General features: G+C 47.1%; 1 long non-coding RNA gene across 1 annotated transcript; it reads left to right on the top strand.

The window, feature by feature from the left end:
• The first annotated feature begins 8,436 nt into the window (after positions 1-8,436).
• LOC125538476 lies at positions 8,437-9,076 on the top strand. Its single transcript, XR_007296352.1, has 3 exons — positions 8,437-8,500; positions 8,627-8,717; positions 8,915-9,076. It is a non-coding gene; the product is annotated as an uncharacterized LOC125538476 (long non-coding RNA).
• Positions 9,077-13,944: the final 4,868 nt, after the last annotated feature.

The raw sequence follows: 13,944 nt of genomic DNA on the forward strand, positions 1-13,944 counted from the left end.
CCTGTTGTGGGCGCGGCTGAAGATGCCCTTATTACCGAGGCACAGTTTGTCTCTTTCACCAGGATCAGGGAGCTCGTTCTTGCCACCCGACGGATCTGACAAAGTCGAAGATCAAGGATTATAGATTGCAGATGGTATGGTCTGTCGTGCGGGTGACCCGGGTTTGATCCCCGGCAACTACGATTTGTTTTTTCTCACTTTGTATCTTGTTCGCCAAACTGACGTTCTTCAGAAACCAGTCAAAAATAAGTAACATATCAGTTAGAATTCACACGGTTTTCATCATGCATGGCAAGTGCAGTAATCGGGCAAAGGTTCAAACTGACGAGCAAACCGAGCAATTTCTTCATCCCATATCTTGGTAATTAGCATCCAAATTCCTATCGAATCTCTATCTATACCATACCCTGTCATGACCACTAGCAGCCGGTTGTGGCGTCCCTGATTTGGCTAGTTTGTATTTCTAGCCTATTTGGCTCTGAGTGAGCTTTTGTTTCAGTTGGAGACTTTGAGACCTTGTTACAACCTTATCTATTTAATAAGATGGCCGTATGCATCGTTCTGATGCAGAGGCCGGGGTGACCCTCTTTTCGAAGAAAAAAATGACCACTAGCAGCAGGAGAAATATAGGAGGAGGATCCAGTCCCTTCAAAATATTCAGTTGCATATCACCTTCCTATTTTCTCTAAGACGGTTTGCCTGATATATGTAACTAAATTATGTTCCAATGCTACTTATTTAGGTACTTGCACTTGCAGTTCATCAATAGGTCATGGAAATGCAACCTATAGGCGCAATAATTTTGTGCGTCCACATGTTCCCTGCCTAAGCATAAGCATCATGTTATTCACTTATAACATGTCACTGATCATTTGTGCTTTCTTGTTGTAATAATCATGTTCTAAAGCTTTAGCTTCACTTGCTGTAACTAAAGTAATTGTGCTTTCTTGCTGTAACCAAATCCATGTCCCAATGCTTACGACTGTTCAATATAACACGGTATAAAGCAACATCTTTGCACACTCATATGCTTACTACTAAAACTAGAACTTAATTATTTCATGTATCCGCGAGTTGATCCCACTTGTCTTTTGAAACTGTTGACACATGAGAGGAAGAGCCATAATCCTTCGTCCGTAATGTCGGACATGAGAATCTTGTCAATCTTCTCAAGAGGCCAAGTGTCTATGCGGAACGAAGAGGGCAACATAAGAGGCGAAGAGACTAAATTGAAGTTGCAGCTGCCTCATGAGACAAACTGAGCACATACCTCTAGCGATCTTGCTTCCCAAGTTTAGATAATGTTAGTGTTTTCGCCAGAAACAGGGGTAGTTCTCATCTTCATTTCTCGTTTCATGTCTCTAATTCGAACGGATATGACTTTTACCATTAATATTTTACTTGCCAAGATTAAACTTGGTAGTAAATAGCTTCGTCATCGCACTAACAACAAAGTCATTGTAGTATAAGTTGTAAGTATTCTCGCCTAACCCGGCCCCAATTCCTGACAAGGCCTTTTTGCTGGAATTCTGTCTATATTTTGGGCCAGCCCAATAACAATTTCAGAAATTTTTAATAAATCCTAGAGGCTCACGCAGCCCATTCGTGCAAGGCAAGAGGTGGAACCAAAGTTTAGTCCCATGTTGCTAGTTTGGTGGGAGTTGGACCTCCTTATAAGGGAGGTTGTTTCTCCAGATGTATGAGCATGAGAACAAGAGGGACATCACGCGCGCTCCTCCTCCTCCGCCCGCTGCAGCCCGCCGCGGGTTGCGGGAATGAGCTACCGGCTATTCACTTCGTCTCCCTCTCTTCGTTTCACCTTCCGTTGCTGCCTGTCCGCTTGCTTCTTTTGTGCCTATACTCCTCTCCAGAGAGATACACCCCATCCCTCGAAACCCCACCGCTTTGAGTCATGTACGGGAGAAGGGTGATAAGGTTTTATGCAGATGCTATTTACCTTCTCTCTGTCAGATAGCATGACTTGTTTTATCTCTCCTATATTAGTCATGCTATATCTAGTTCTTTTGTTAATAAAATCATTCGGTAAATTTCTCATATTTCCAACACTTTTCGCATTCTTTTGTTGCACTTGATAAAAGCTATGCATGCAGCTAATAAAGGCAAAAATATTACAATCTAGATATGAAGGTTTGAAGAGTTCAAAGTTTTAGTTTTATGCAAATACCATGAATAAATTACATATCTTCCATCTGTGCTATAGACAAAAAAATGTGTTGTCACTAGTGCAAAAATTAGACATGTGACACAATTGGGACTATTTCTAATCTAAAATGAACCACATTGGTAAGTACTCGCTCTGATCAATAATAAGTGTCGCAGTTTTGAACTAAGGTCCGCAACACTTATTTTGAAACAGAGGGAGTAGTATTTACTGGTCACTCGAATGACATACATTACATGGCTTCGGGACCTTGAATAAAACAGTAGATGGAACTCTCCCAATGTACCTACCCACAGCCTCCATGGCTTTACGAGCTCCTGCAAGATTCATATCAGTCAAAGGAGAGGATTAGCTAATCTTTGTTGCGGAGGGGCATTCGCCGGTGGTACCCGACCTCGTATCGTAGCCGTAGGTCGTTTCCAACGTCGGACGCTTGAGTGAAGGTGCACTCTCAAATAATGTGGGTCGTGAGCTCCACCAAGCTCTTGGATGCACAAAAGCCCGTGATCCTCATATGCCTAAGGCGGTCATACTGACGCTCCAGTTTTCGCCTCACATAGTCACCGTCGTCATCTCTAACGTCGAGATCGGACATAAGGGCACAGTGCCCTAACTGCATATACATACATATGTATAATCAATATTTATCATTAGCGTCATTTGGTCTGATAAACAAGTGTAACCCACTAATTGGTGGATAGCTCCAAGAGATGTGGACAGTGATACACGCAAGATAAACACATCCATGAGAGGAGAGGCATCAAGAAAAGAAACCGAACAGAAGACATCATAGCTTGTGTGGAAGGCCGACATTGATCGGACGAGTTTGATTTGCAACTTCTTAAGGTGGCGAGTCTGATTTGCGACATTGATCTTTGGGTTTGGCATATTGTCATCCTAAGGAATGACAAACCCAAAGATCAATCATGTGTTTCTTTCAACATAAAAATGTTGCATACATTTTTCACTATATGATTAATTAAGGGATATTCCATTTATGCCCCTAATTTGCACTCGCTCCCAGTTTTACCACTAAAAAAATCATGTGCTCAAATTTTCCCATGTTATGTTTGGTGTGCTTGTAGAAATACCCTTCAGTACATTTTCCATCTAGTCAAAGTCCTTTGACCGTCCAATTTTTCTATAAGCGCTTCTAACGGTCAATGGCCTTTGACTGGACGGAAAATTTATGAAAGGGTATTTCTATAAACGCACCAAATGAAACAGTGGCAAATTTGAGCACGTGGTTTTTTAGGGGTAAACCTGAGAGTTGGCACAAATTAGGGGCATAAATGTAAATGACCCATTAATTAAATAGCAAATCCGATATCATTATTACGATGTCAAATGACCCATTAATTAAGAAGCCAAAGTCGTTCTAGTATAGTGGTAGGTATTCCCGTGGCGAATGCCCCCCCCCCCCCTCCCCTCCTCTTATTTTGCACTTGAAGTTGCCGGAGTTATCAATGACAGCATTTTTTATTCTGTTTTTTGCACTCACAAAGCAATCACAGGAGTAAACAATGGCATCAGCAAGCCAACCACAAGAAAGATCTTCCAAGCTGGAAATACTACATAGTTCAACATTGTGGTGACACACTTTTAGCAGTAAACATGCTATTCGGTAGACAAAACATGTGATACAGTACGACATAACTGTCTCAAATAAAGAATATGATGATGAACCAAACATGTAGCAATCTAACGCCGGCGGTTGCCGGTATGGCATCGGCTGCAGGGTTCGAGAACCTTGAACTCAACATATGAGGGAACCCTCTCTGCAATGCATCTGCGGATGACCTCCACAGCTATATGAGCTTATGCGATAGCCATATTGCTCATCCACAAGCATCCTCCAATCTTCGTTGAGGCGGGGCACTTGCCAATGTCATCCACCCTCCTATCATAGCCGTATGTTGTGTCCAACGTCAAACGCTCGAGCGAAGGCGCGTTCTTGAGGATGTGGATGGTGAGCTCGAGCAGGGAGGGATGGAAGCCCGTGATTGTCACCCGCTTGAGGTCGTCATGCTGACACGCTGTCTTCCATCTTGGATATATGTCGTAATGGTCATCACTATCACTATCGTCGTAATTATCATCATCACCACCACCACAATCGTCATTGTCACCATCATCATCATCATCATCATCATCATCATCGTCATCATCATCATCATCATCATCATCATCGTCGTCATCACCGTCACCATGATTGTCATCTTCATCATCATCACCCCTATGGTCTATAATGAAAGGATAGTACCATATGGAATGTCGTACCTACATATACATATGTAACATAAACATTCGTTCCATAGTTTCCGTAGGTCATTGCCAAGCGTGATACATCAACATAGTGACATATATAGTTCTGGGAGATATGGATATCAACTTACACGCAGGATAAAAGTATCCAAGGCAGGAGAAGCATCAAGAAAAGAAACTAGAGATAAAATGTATTGGCTTGGGGACATGGCCATTTCTGATACGAGTATGATTTCCAAGTGTCTGAGGCAAGGGAGTTTGGACGGCAGCACTGGAATGTTGACATTCTGAAGAAGGAAAAATCCCAAGATTAACTATGTGTCTGTTTTTTCCAGCATAAAACTGGTACATACATCCAAATATACAATTGTTGACTATATATATAGTACTAGAGGGCGTACCTCATCAAAAGAGCGCATGGTAAGCCTCTCAACATTTCCTGCGATGGATGGAAGCATGGCACGAGCATGGCAGAGAAGAAGAATGCAATCCAAGTTTACATTGTTAAGCTGAGAAGGATTCCTGACAGAGATTTCTATACAGGGCAGCTCAAGCTTCTCCAGCCCCCCTCCCCTCCCTCGTGTCGCCCCGCTTGGGCGACCCGAGGGGCGCAAACCCTAGCCCCGCCGTCCCCCCCCCCTCCTCGCCCTTCCCTCGCCGCCGCCTGAGGCAGCTGCTGCCGGGCAAGCTCGGCGCGCTGCTGATGAAGGCGGCGGCGGGGCCCTCGCCGCCTCGCCGCCCGCGGGGGGCCTTTGGATCCGGGGCGGCGCACTACTAGGAAAAACCTTATACACAGAAACTTATCAGCAGCGAGGTCTAAAAAAGGGCGCTACTGCTAATTAGTAGTAGCGTGGGGTATAAAACCCGCGCTACTACTAACTTGATAGTAGTAGCGAAGGTTATAAACCCAAACTGCTATTAAGTGATCTCCATCAATGCCCCCGGTACAGGCCATAGTAGTAGCGAGCGGTATAAAACCTGCGCTACTACTACGTACATAGCTATAGCGCTGGTATGACCCCCACGCTATTACTAATCGTGTCCACTCCCACCCCACCCCGGCTGGCCCGATCCACTCCCACCCCACCACTCTCTCTCTCTCTCATCCCGAAAAAAACTCTCTCAGGAACTCACGATCTCCTCACGATCCAGCCCAGCTCCTCTCCCCACGATCTCCTCGCCACCGCCCCCCCCCCCGCCCGCCGGTTCCGGCGAGCACCGGCCGCGTGCAACGCTCCCCCAAGCGCGCCCCTCCCTCCCCCACACCCTGATCCAGCAATATCCCTTCCTCCCCTCGTCGACCGCTTCGGCTTCGACGACGACGGCGCCGCCATCCGCGTCCTCTCCGACGCCGACCCGGCCGTGCCGCGGCAGCAGCAGCCCACGGGCGCCAACATCCGCCGCGAGCTCGCGCGCCTCGTCGCCGACGCGCGGCCCGGGGACTCCCTCTTCTTCCACTACAGCGGCCACGGCACGCGCCTGCCCGCCGAGACCGGCCAGGACGATGACACCGGCTACGACGAGTGCATCGTCCCCTCCGACATGAACCTCATCACAAGTGCGCAGATCCGGAGACGCCCTTCCGTTTTCGTTTTGTCTCGTGCCATGTTGCTCCTATAGCTGTTGTTCTGTCTCAAACTACCGGTTAGATCTGAGAGAGGTTGGTGAGATCTGAGAGAGGGACGTTATTTGATTGATTGTCATGTTTCTACGGCTTAGCGGATTTAGCACTATGGTAATTTCTGAATTTTTGATTGGATTAGTTTTTAGGTGACTATGATTTTGGGTTTGCTGACCCTTTTGACCTCAGGTACTACTACAAAGCAGAAAGGATCCCTGTAAGTTACTTTGTAGTAGCTTTGTACAAGACCACTGGCAGCTAGACTTTGTGTTGTGGTAAGGACTTGACAGCAGCTAAAAACCCTTTTTTGGGGAATTCTTAGTGTGCCAAGACAAGTTTTTTGTGGGATGTGGGTGGACGCAACAGATCGAATTTGGCAGTGTTCGTCTTATTTTACGGTTTAGTACTCAATTGTCAGCATAGCTCTCTAGTCTCTCTGGTTCGTCCAACTGCAATTTCACATAAAACGCATATGCATATTATGTTGCTGTTGTCTGCATGAATGAATTTGATATGCACTATGTGTTTTTTGCCATGCATTATGCTGGTCTCAGCTGGAAAGAGTTTCTTACCAAATCATATGGCCGCAAGCAACTAGGAGCAGTTCCTGCCCAATGCCAGCTAGCATGCAATTTCACTCTGATAGGATATATGTACTCTGATGTCAGCTTTATGGAGTTCTTAAGTTCACAGGCGAAGTAGCCTGTATACTCTGATAGACAAATGAGCTTGAGCGCTTTATAGATTTATCAGCCCAAGATGAGCAGCTCATATATAGTACTCGTAATAATAGTTTGGCCGTAGGATATATATCAGAATTCAGTGCACACATCAATTCTGTTAACGGTGTTGATTAGCCATCAAGCAGATCATACTACAAATTAACCTGCTCGTTAATTAATGAAATTAAGGTACATAGTCATGCATGTGTCTCAACTCGTACGAACTCACTACTCATGCTCATTCCACTCTTCTCTCTACCATCTAATGGCACTGAAATTATTCAATCTCTGTATAAAAGGACTCACCAGTATATGCCACATTAAACTCCAACAGTATATATGTTACTACAGGTTTAGCATAAAAAACAAAACTGCATTCCAGCAGCCTTCAGTAGGTTTCTTTCTACCTACCTCAATTAACCTTTCTGAACATATGAAGATCCAACATCTAATTTATTTCTCATAGATGAGTGATGGACGATGCAGCGGAGGAGGCATACCGATGGCAGGTTGTAGCAAATCAGGAGGCCGCCGCCGTCGGGGGACGCTGCCGAGTGGAGAAACTACGTGGACGGTGGACGCTGCCGAGTGGAAAAACTACAGCGGACTGGTGAGATAACTGAAATTTCATAACAGCGACTCCATGCATGGTATGTTCCCCTTTTGCCATATTTTACATACGCATCTTATATATTCTTTGAGATCTAAGCTCTTAGAGACAATAGATTCTGATCTTCTGGTCTTTGCCTGCTGATGCTTTTATTATTCAAAGTGGTTCAGTTCCAGTACGTACACACTAGCCATATTATGACTTGTAGGATTTTTTTTTACTTTTTGTACATTCCCATTTAAGTTTTCTTGCGATAGCACTAATTAACAGAAAAACCTTATGGCATATGACCTTTTCTATGTGTGACGTATATGTAAAGTTAGTTTTCTCTTAAAAAAATCATCCGTCGATAAGCTGAATTAGAGGGAAATTCATGGAAAGTGAACCAGCATACAAACCATAGTAATAATCCCAGTGAACTAGCTCTACAGACTAGCATACATGTTATTTAGAAACAAGGGGTTTGCCATGCTACAACAGATTCCTGACTAAATTTATCTATTCTACTTGGTCTTTTGATTTGAAACATCTATATATTCCTCATAAACATATTGGTTTTGCTACCAGCAGTAGGTGCTTTCTTTGTTCTGCAGCTGGGATTTCAGTAAAAAAAATGTTTAACCTTTAGTGAATATGCACAGTACCAAGACTTTGTTCTACAGCTCGCACGCCGCATCCGTGGCGAGAGGGCCTAGGCTGCTCTGTGCGCGTCGTCGTCTTAGCCAGTTGTGTTAATCAGTGGAAATGGGAGAGGGCCACGCCTCACTAGTAATCTTGTTGATTGCCTCTGAACCTGAATGAACAGCCTTGCTTGTTTAGTTCTGTGTGTCCATATGATTTATGCTTTACTCTGTTTTATTCTGTTGTTCCTTTTGATCCCTGTGACTGTTGCAATCAACTCTCACATGTACCATGATGCTAACTGGTAAATTAGGACAAGAGATGTTTCTATTTTGCACTGCTCATACTGTACATACTGTGATTCATCTGATGGTTTTCTTGCACCTGCAAATGACAGCGTCATGATGTTGTCAATGGTGTGGCTGAGGCAGAAGGTGTAACCAAATATGATGCAGGTGAAGCTGCTGCAGATCAGAAAGGTGAACACATGTTCGGCTGTATTAAGATATTTTCAGTAATTTAAAGCTGAAATGATATCCTGTGGCGAACTGGGATTGTCTGTCTCTTAAACTATCTTTGGTCTTGTCCATAATGCTTCCCTGCAGAGCAAAAAGGTTCAACAACCATGAAATCCTAGCTGAGGACGTGCGAGACTGGGATATAGCCAGTGACCGGGGGCAAGGGCAGCGTGCGCAGGTGCTTTCTTTGTTTTCAATCTAATTATTGTGTGTTATTATCTTGAATACATTTCTCTTTTAATTTATTTTCAATCTGCCAAGCCTGGACATAGTTATTGTATCTTATTATCGTCTTTGGAAGTGGCCGGACCCTTCCGTGAACCCTGCGCAAGCAGGAGCTAACTAACAAGTTTTCACTTTCTCGACTGGGTGCAGGGTGATCGACGAGGACTACTGCGGCCCGATGGGAGTCGTGCTCTTCAACTACTCGGACGCAGACTTCACCGTGAAGCCCCGCGACCGCGTCATACAGATTATCGTCCAGGTGATTGCGACGCAGGAGGTCCCCGGGTTGGAGGACCTCGACGCCACCGTCCGGACGTCACTGAGGTGGAGGACGACGCCACCGTCGGAGTTCCTCAAGGTGGAGGACCTCGACGCTTTGTACATACATCTAGAGAAGTGGTCTGGTTAGGTTGGTGGTGAAACGCTAGGGAAGGTACCAACCTTTTGATGATGGTTGTGTGTGTCCTCGTGATCTCTTCGAGTTGAGATGTTGAATGATGCATCCATGAACACTACAAGTGTTAAGATGGTTCTGTGAAATTTATTTTGCACTGGACGTGTCTCTGATCTCCATTCATGAATACTGCATCTATTTTTTTTAATTCCTAATTTGCTACTAGGAGCGTTGGGAAAAAAGTGCCCTACTAGTATTTAGGATACTAGTAGCGCTGGTATTGTAGGCACGCTACTACTACTTCATTAGTAGTAGCATGAGTCTGTAATAGCAGTAGCGTGGGTGGCACACGCTACTACTAACAAAGTTAGTAGTAGCGCGGGTTCCTCCCACGCTACTACTAACTATTAGCTGTAGCGCCTTATTAGTAGCGCCGGTACCCGCGCTACTGATACACCTAAAACCCGCGCTGCTGCTAGCCTTTTCCCTAGTAGTGGCGGCCCCGGCAGGTGTGGCGTCGCCGGCTTCGGCTCCCGGTGGTGTGGGCGCGGGTCGGTGTTTTCTCGGCCGTGCGGGCGGCGAGAGCCCCGGTGGATGCGGGCCGGCGCGCGGCGGCGGCGGATTCGTCTCCTGTCACGTCAGATCTGGCCGCCTCCATTCCCCTCTTCCCCAACGAGCGCCTCCCCCCTCAGATCCGCCCTGTTTCGTCATGGGACTGCGCTCTTCTGCGGGTGGGAGTGGGCGATGGGGCTGCAGGACTGGGGGAAACCCCTAGCCAGCTGTGTCGGTTGCGACGGCGGCGACGCCCGCGGGCGCCGCTCACCTTCCTGGAGGCGCCGGTCAGGTCCTGCCCCCCTACCCCCTTCCCCTTTGTCTCCCGGGTGAAATCCTCAACATTGTTGGGCAGCGGCGACGCCCAGGGCGCCGTAACCTTCTTGAAGGCACTGTTTTGGGAACAAAGATGGGTTGTGGGGTTCGTTGTGGTGTAGGTGGAGTGTGTCGGCGGCGGCAGTGTGTCTCCAGCGGCGGCGGTGTCCCCCTTGGTGTGTGGTCAAGCTGGTTTGGTGCTCTTCGTTGGGCTGCAGGGCTCCTCCGGTGCCCGTGGACTCTCCAGGACGGGAGGGGATAGGGTTCCCCTCCTCCGGTGGCTGCCCTTCTGCTCGTCGAGCGAGCCGAAGATTTGGTTTTGGCCCTTGCTGCTGCCCATTTGTGCATGCCGACAGCTCGCCCCGATTTCATGCCTGGACTCTTGCATTTGGCGCTGCTCTGTTTCAGGTAAGTTGTCATCGGCAGGCTGGGAACGCCTGGTTCCGCCCCTGTGGTTTCCTGCGATGCCATTCATGCAGGTTCTAGGGTCGTTGGTAGAAAAAGGGCCTGTTGTCCCGGTTCGTAAGGGCCTTTTGTCCCGGTTCTGGAACCGGGACTAAAGGGTCGGTACTAATGCCCTGTCCCTTTAGTCCCGGTTCAATCCAGAACCGGGACAGATGGGCCTCCACGTGGCCTGTGCGCGGAGCCCAGGCAGGAGACCCTTTGGTCCCGGTTGGTGGCACCAACCGGGACCAATAGGCATCCACGCGTCAGCATTTCTGTGGCTGGAGTTTTTGTTTTTGTTTTGAAAGGGGGGTTTGGGGGGTTAATTTAGGTGTTTCATATATTGTGTTAGCTAGCTATAATTAATAGAGAGAAGTGTCCTCTCTTATGTCTGTGCTTGGTCGACGCTACGTACTATACATACGTATAGAGAGGACTAGACACGCTAGCTAGCTAGTAAGCAAACGAAGGAAACAGAAGATCGTCATGAACATATATGCATACAGAGAGAAGTGATATCGACCACCTCTCCTTCTCCGAGAGATTGGTCGAACAATAAGTTCTCGTATATCTATCCGACACTACCGGCTACATATATACAATAATTATCTCTTACAAATATAATCATACGGACTCAGGGTCCACATAGTATTCTCCGTCTTCAGCGATCACGTGGTCAAGAAATGCCGCTAATTCCTCTTGAATTGCTCGCATGCGAGATGGTACTAGGAGTTCATCTCGCTTCCGAAACATCTAATTTAAAGAAGGGGGTCAATACATATATATATGAATGAATGAAACTCAACACAAATGATGGTAATAAAATAAAATTATGAATGTTGTTATTTACGTACTTCATATTGTTCGTCAGTGTAGCCCCGCTCACAGGTCGTGTGGCGGATGGACTCGCAAACGTAGTATCCACAGAAATCATTCCCTTGTTCCTGCCACAACCACTTTACAAGAAATAGAGGTCAATCAAACTGATAAGCAAGAATGCCAAATGGTATTGATGAAACTAGCGCTTGAATCACTAGTAGATGCGCGGAACATGCTACTATAGTACTTACTTTCGGGTGTCTAAATTGCAGCTCCTTCGGCAGTCCCGGAGCTTTTCTAGTGAATTTTCTCCAAACCCTGCCGGACAAAGAAAACAATTACTTGATATATCAGGAAATGAACAAAGTTGTTGATATGGTGGATAATGATCGATTTAACTTACTTCTCAAGTATTTGAGTCATGTCTGCATAGTCTTGGGGATCTTTTCGTCTTGAGTCTAAGACAGTTACTAGTCCCTGCTCAAGCTTAATCTCTAGGAGAATATAGTGGAAACGGCACACGCATGCATAACTCATCAATTACATTACTATAACCTTGACTAATATATAAGGGAAACCGAATACGCACAAGACAGTAACACTCACTTGAAGTTGTAAGGAAAGAGTATTATATCTTTGTTTTCATTTATTACCAACGATCGTAGCAAGTTGGCCTCGGTAGCTGCGGCATGAAATTTAACTTGAGTTGCATCTATGAGATATGTGTTAATGAACCCAATATCACCGACTTGTCTTTTCTTCAATTCGGCGATCTTCAATCTGCATAATATAGTGAGGATGATTATAAATACATGCAATGAAAGAGCTGAGCTATATAGAGAGACTTAATGACAGAAGTAGTACTACTTACAGACAGTAGCAGACAACCGTTGTTTTATCGAGGGCCAATTGATTGAAAAACTGAAAGAACTCCTCAAATGGAACAGGCAACAGTTCAGTTCCAACGAGGTCATGCTCCTTTTTAACTTTCACATACAAAGTACTCCTCCCCCCTGAGTCTCTGCAGATTTTCAAGTACCAATCATGCAATCTTCGCATCATCGTTGATAGAGATCTTTCATCTTTGACGAGAGGCTTCCCGTACTCGTATCTTTGTATCTGCATCTCCATGAAATCATAATGTACATCGTCGGGCAGGTAATCGCCAAGATTGCTATAACCGGGCACCATCCTCAGATCATTAGCGAGCGGGGGGCACGATTTCTTCGCTTGTTCGCCGAGCTGGGCAATTTGTTTCCCAGCTCGTCGTTCTTTCAGCCTTTGATCACTGACAGTACTTCCCGACCGCTCCGCTTCGGCAAATTCCTTTCCAATAATGCGCTCATAGTTTCCTTTCGGCGGAGACTTGGGTGGTTTTGTCAGGGCAGCTAGAGTGCGGTTCGCTTTCACCGGATCTACCTTCTCCTCCGAAGGTGGATGTTTCTTTGCTTTCACCCCTTCAAAGTAGTTCCTCACTTCTTCTCGTGCGATCTCGGCGTTCTCCTCCGGGGTCCTCTCGTATGGTAACTTCTGTGGAGTCTTCAGAGAAGGACCAAATCTGTATTTTCTCCCACCTCTGGCTGTACTGCTAGACGCCGGCCGAGCAGACAGAGCGGTTGTCTTCTTTACTTGCTTACGAGGCGGAGGAGAAGGACTACGACGCGCTGGAGAAACCGGAGCGGCGGCAGGTCTCTTCCGCCCTTGCTGACGAGGCGGAGAAGGAGGAGGCTGGCTGCTCGGGCGCGTCGGCGCAGGTGGAGAAGGAGGCGGAGTGCCGCCACGCGCTGGAGAAGGAGCCGGTCGAGTGCCCTGATTGTCACTCGCCGGAGGAGGAGGCGGAGTGCCCTGACTCGCCGGAGGAGGAGGCGGTGGAGGAGGCGGATTGCCCTGACTTGCCGGAGGAGGAGGCGGAGGCGTCCAGTTCGGAAGGTTGATGAGCTCCTTCCGCCATAGGCATGGAGTCTTCAGAGCAGGCCCCAGCCTAGTCTTCCCTTCACCGGTAGGGTGGTCAAGCTGGAGGTCCTCAAATCCCTCCGTTATTTCATCCACCATCACCCTAGCATATCCTTCTGGAATCGGCCGGCAGTGAAAAGTTGCGCCGGGTTCAGTAGGATAAACAGAGCCAACAGCCGCCTTGACCTTCAAATTCATCCATTGCGTCATAAGGTGACAATTTTGAGACTCTGTGATAGCATCCACGGGATAGCTGGCAGGAGCCGTCAAGGCATGCTCCGGCTGAAGCAGCTCGGTGGAAGCCATGCTGCTTCTCCGCTGAGATGGCGGGGTAGCTTCGGGGGAAGCTTCGGCAGTATGTTTGCTGCGATTTGCTTCTTGTTCCTCTATCGCTTGTACCCTTGCTTGCAGCGCCTGCATTTGGGTCTGCTGCACTTTTTTCCTCCTCTCATAGGATTTGTAACCGCCTGCGTCTGGAAACCCAACCTTCCACGGAATGGAGCCTGGCGTGCCTCGTGTCCGTCCAGGGTGCTCAGGATTCCCGAGGGCCATTGTGAGCTCGTCGTTCTCTCTGTCGGGAAAGAACGTCCCTTGCTGCGCTGCTTCGATATACTACTGAAGCTTCCTGACTAGTATGTCCATTTGATCGTTCGTCCAAATGCACTTCCCTGTTACAGGGTCCAAGGTTCTGCCAGCCCCGAAG

Source organism: Triticum urartu, chromosome 1 (assembly GCF_003073215.2).
Source record: "Triticum urartu cultivar G1812 chromosome 1, Tu2.1, whole genome shotgun sequence".
Taxonomy (NCBI): domain Eukaryota; kingdom Viridiplantae; phylum Streptophyta; class Magnoliopsida; order Poales; family Poaceae; genus Triticum; species Triticum urartu.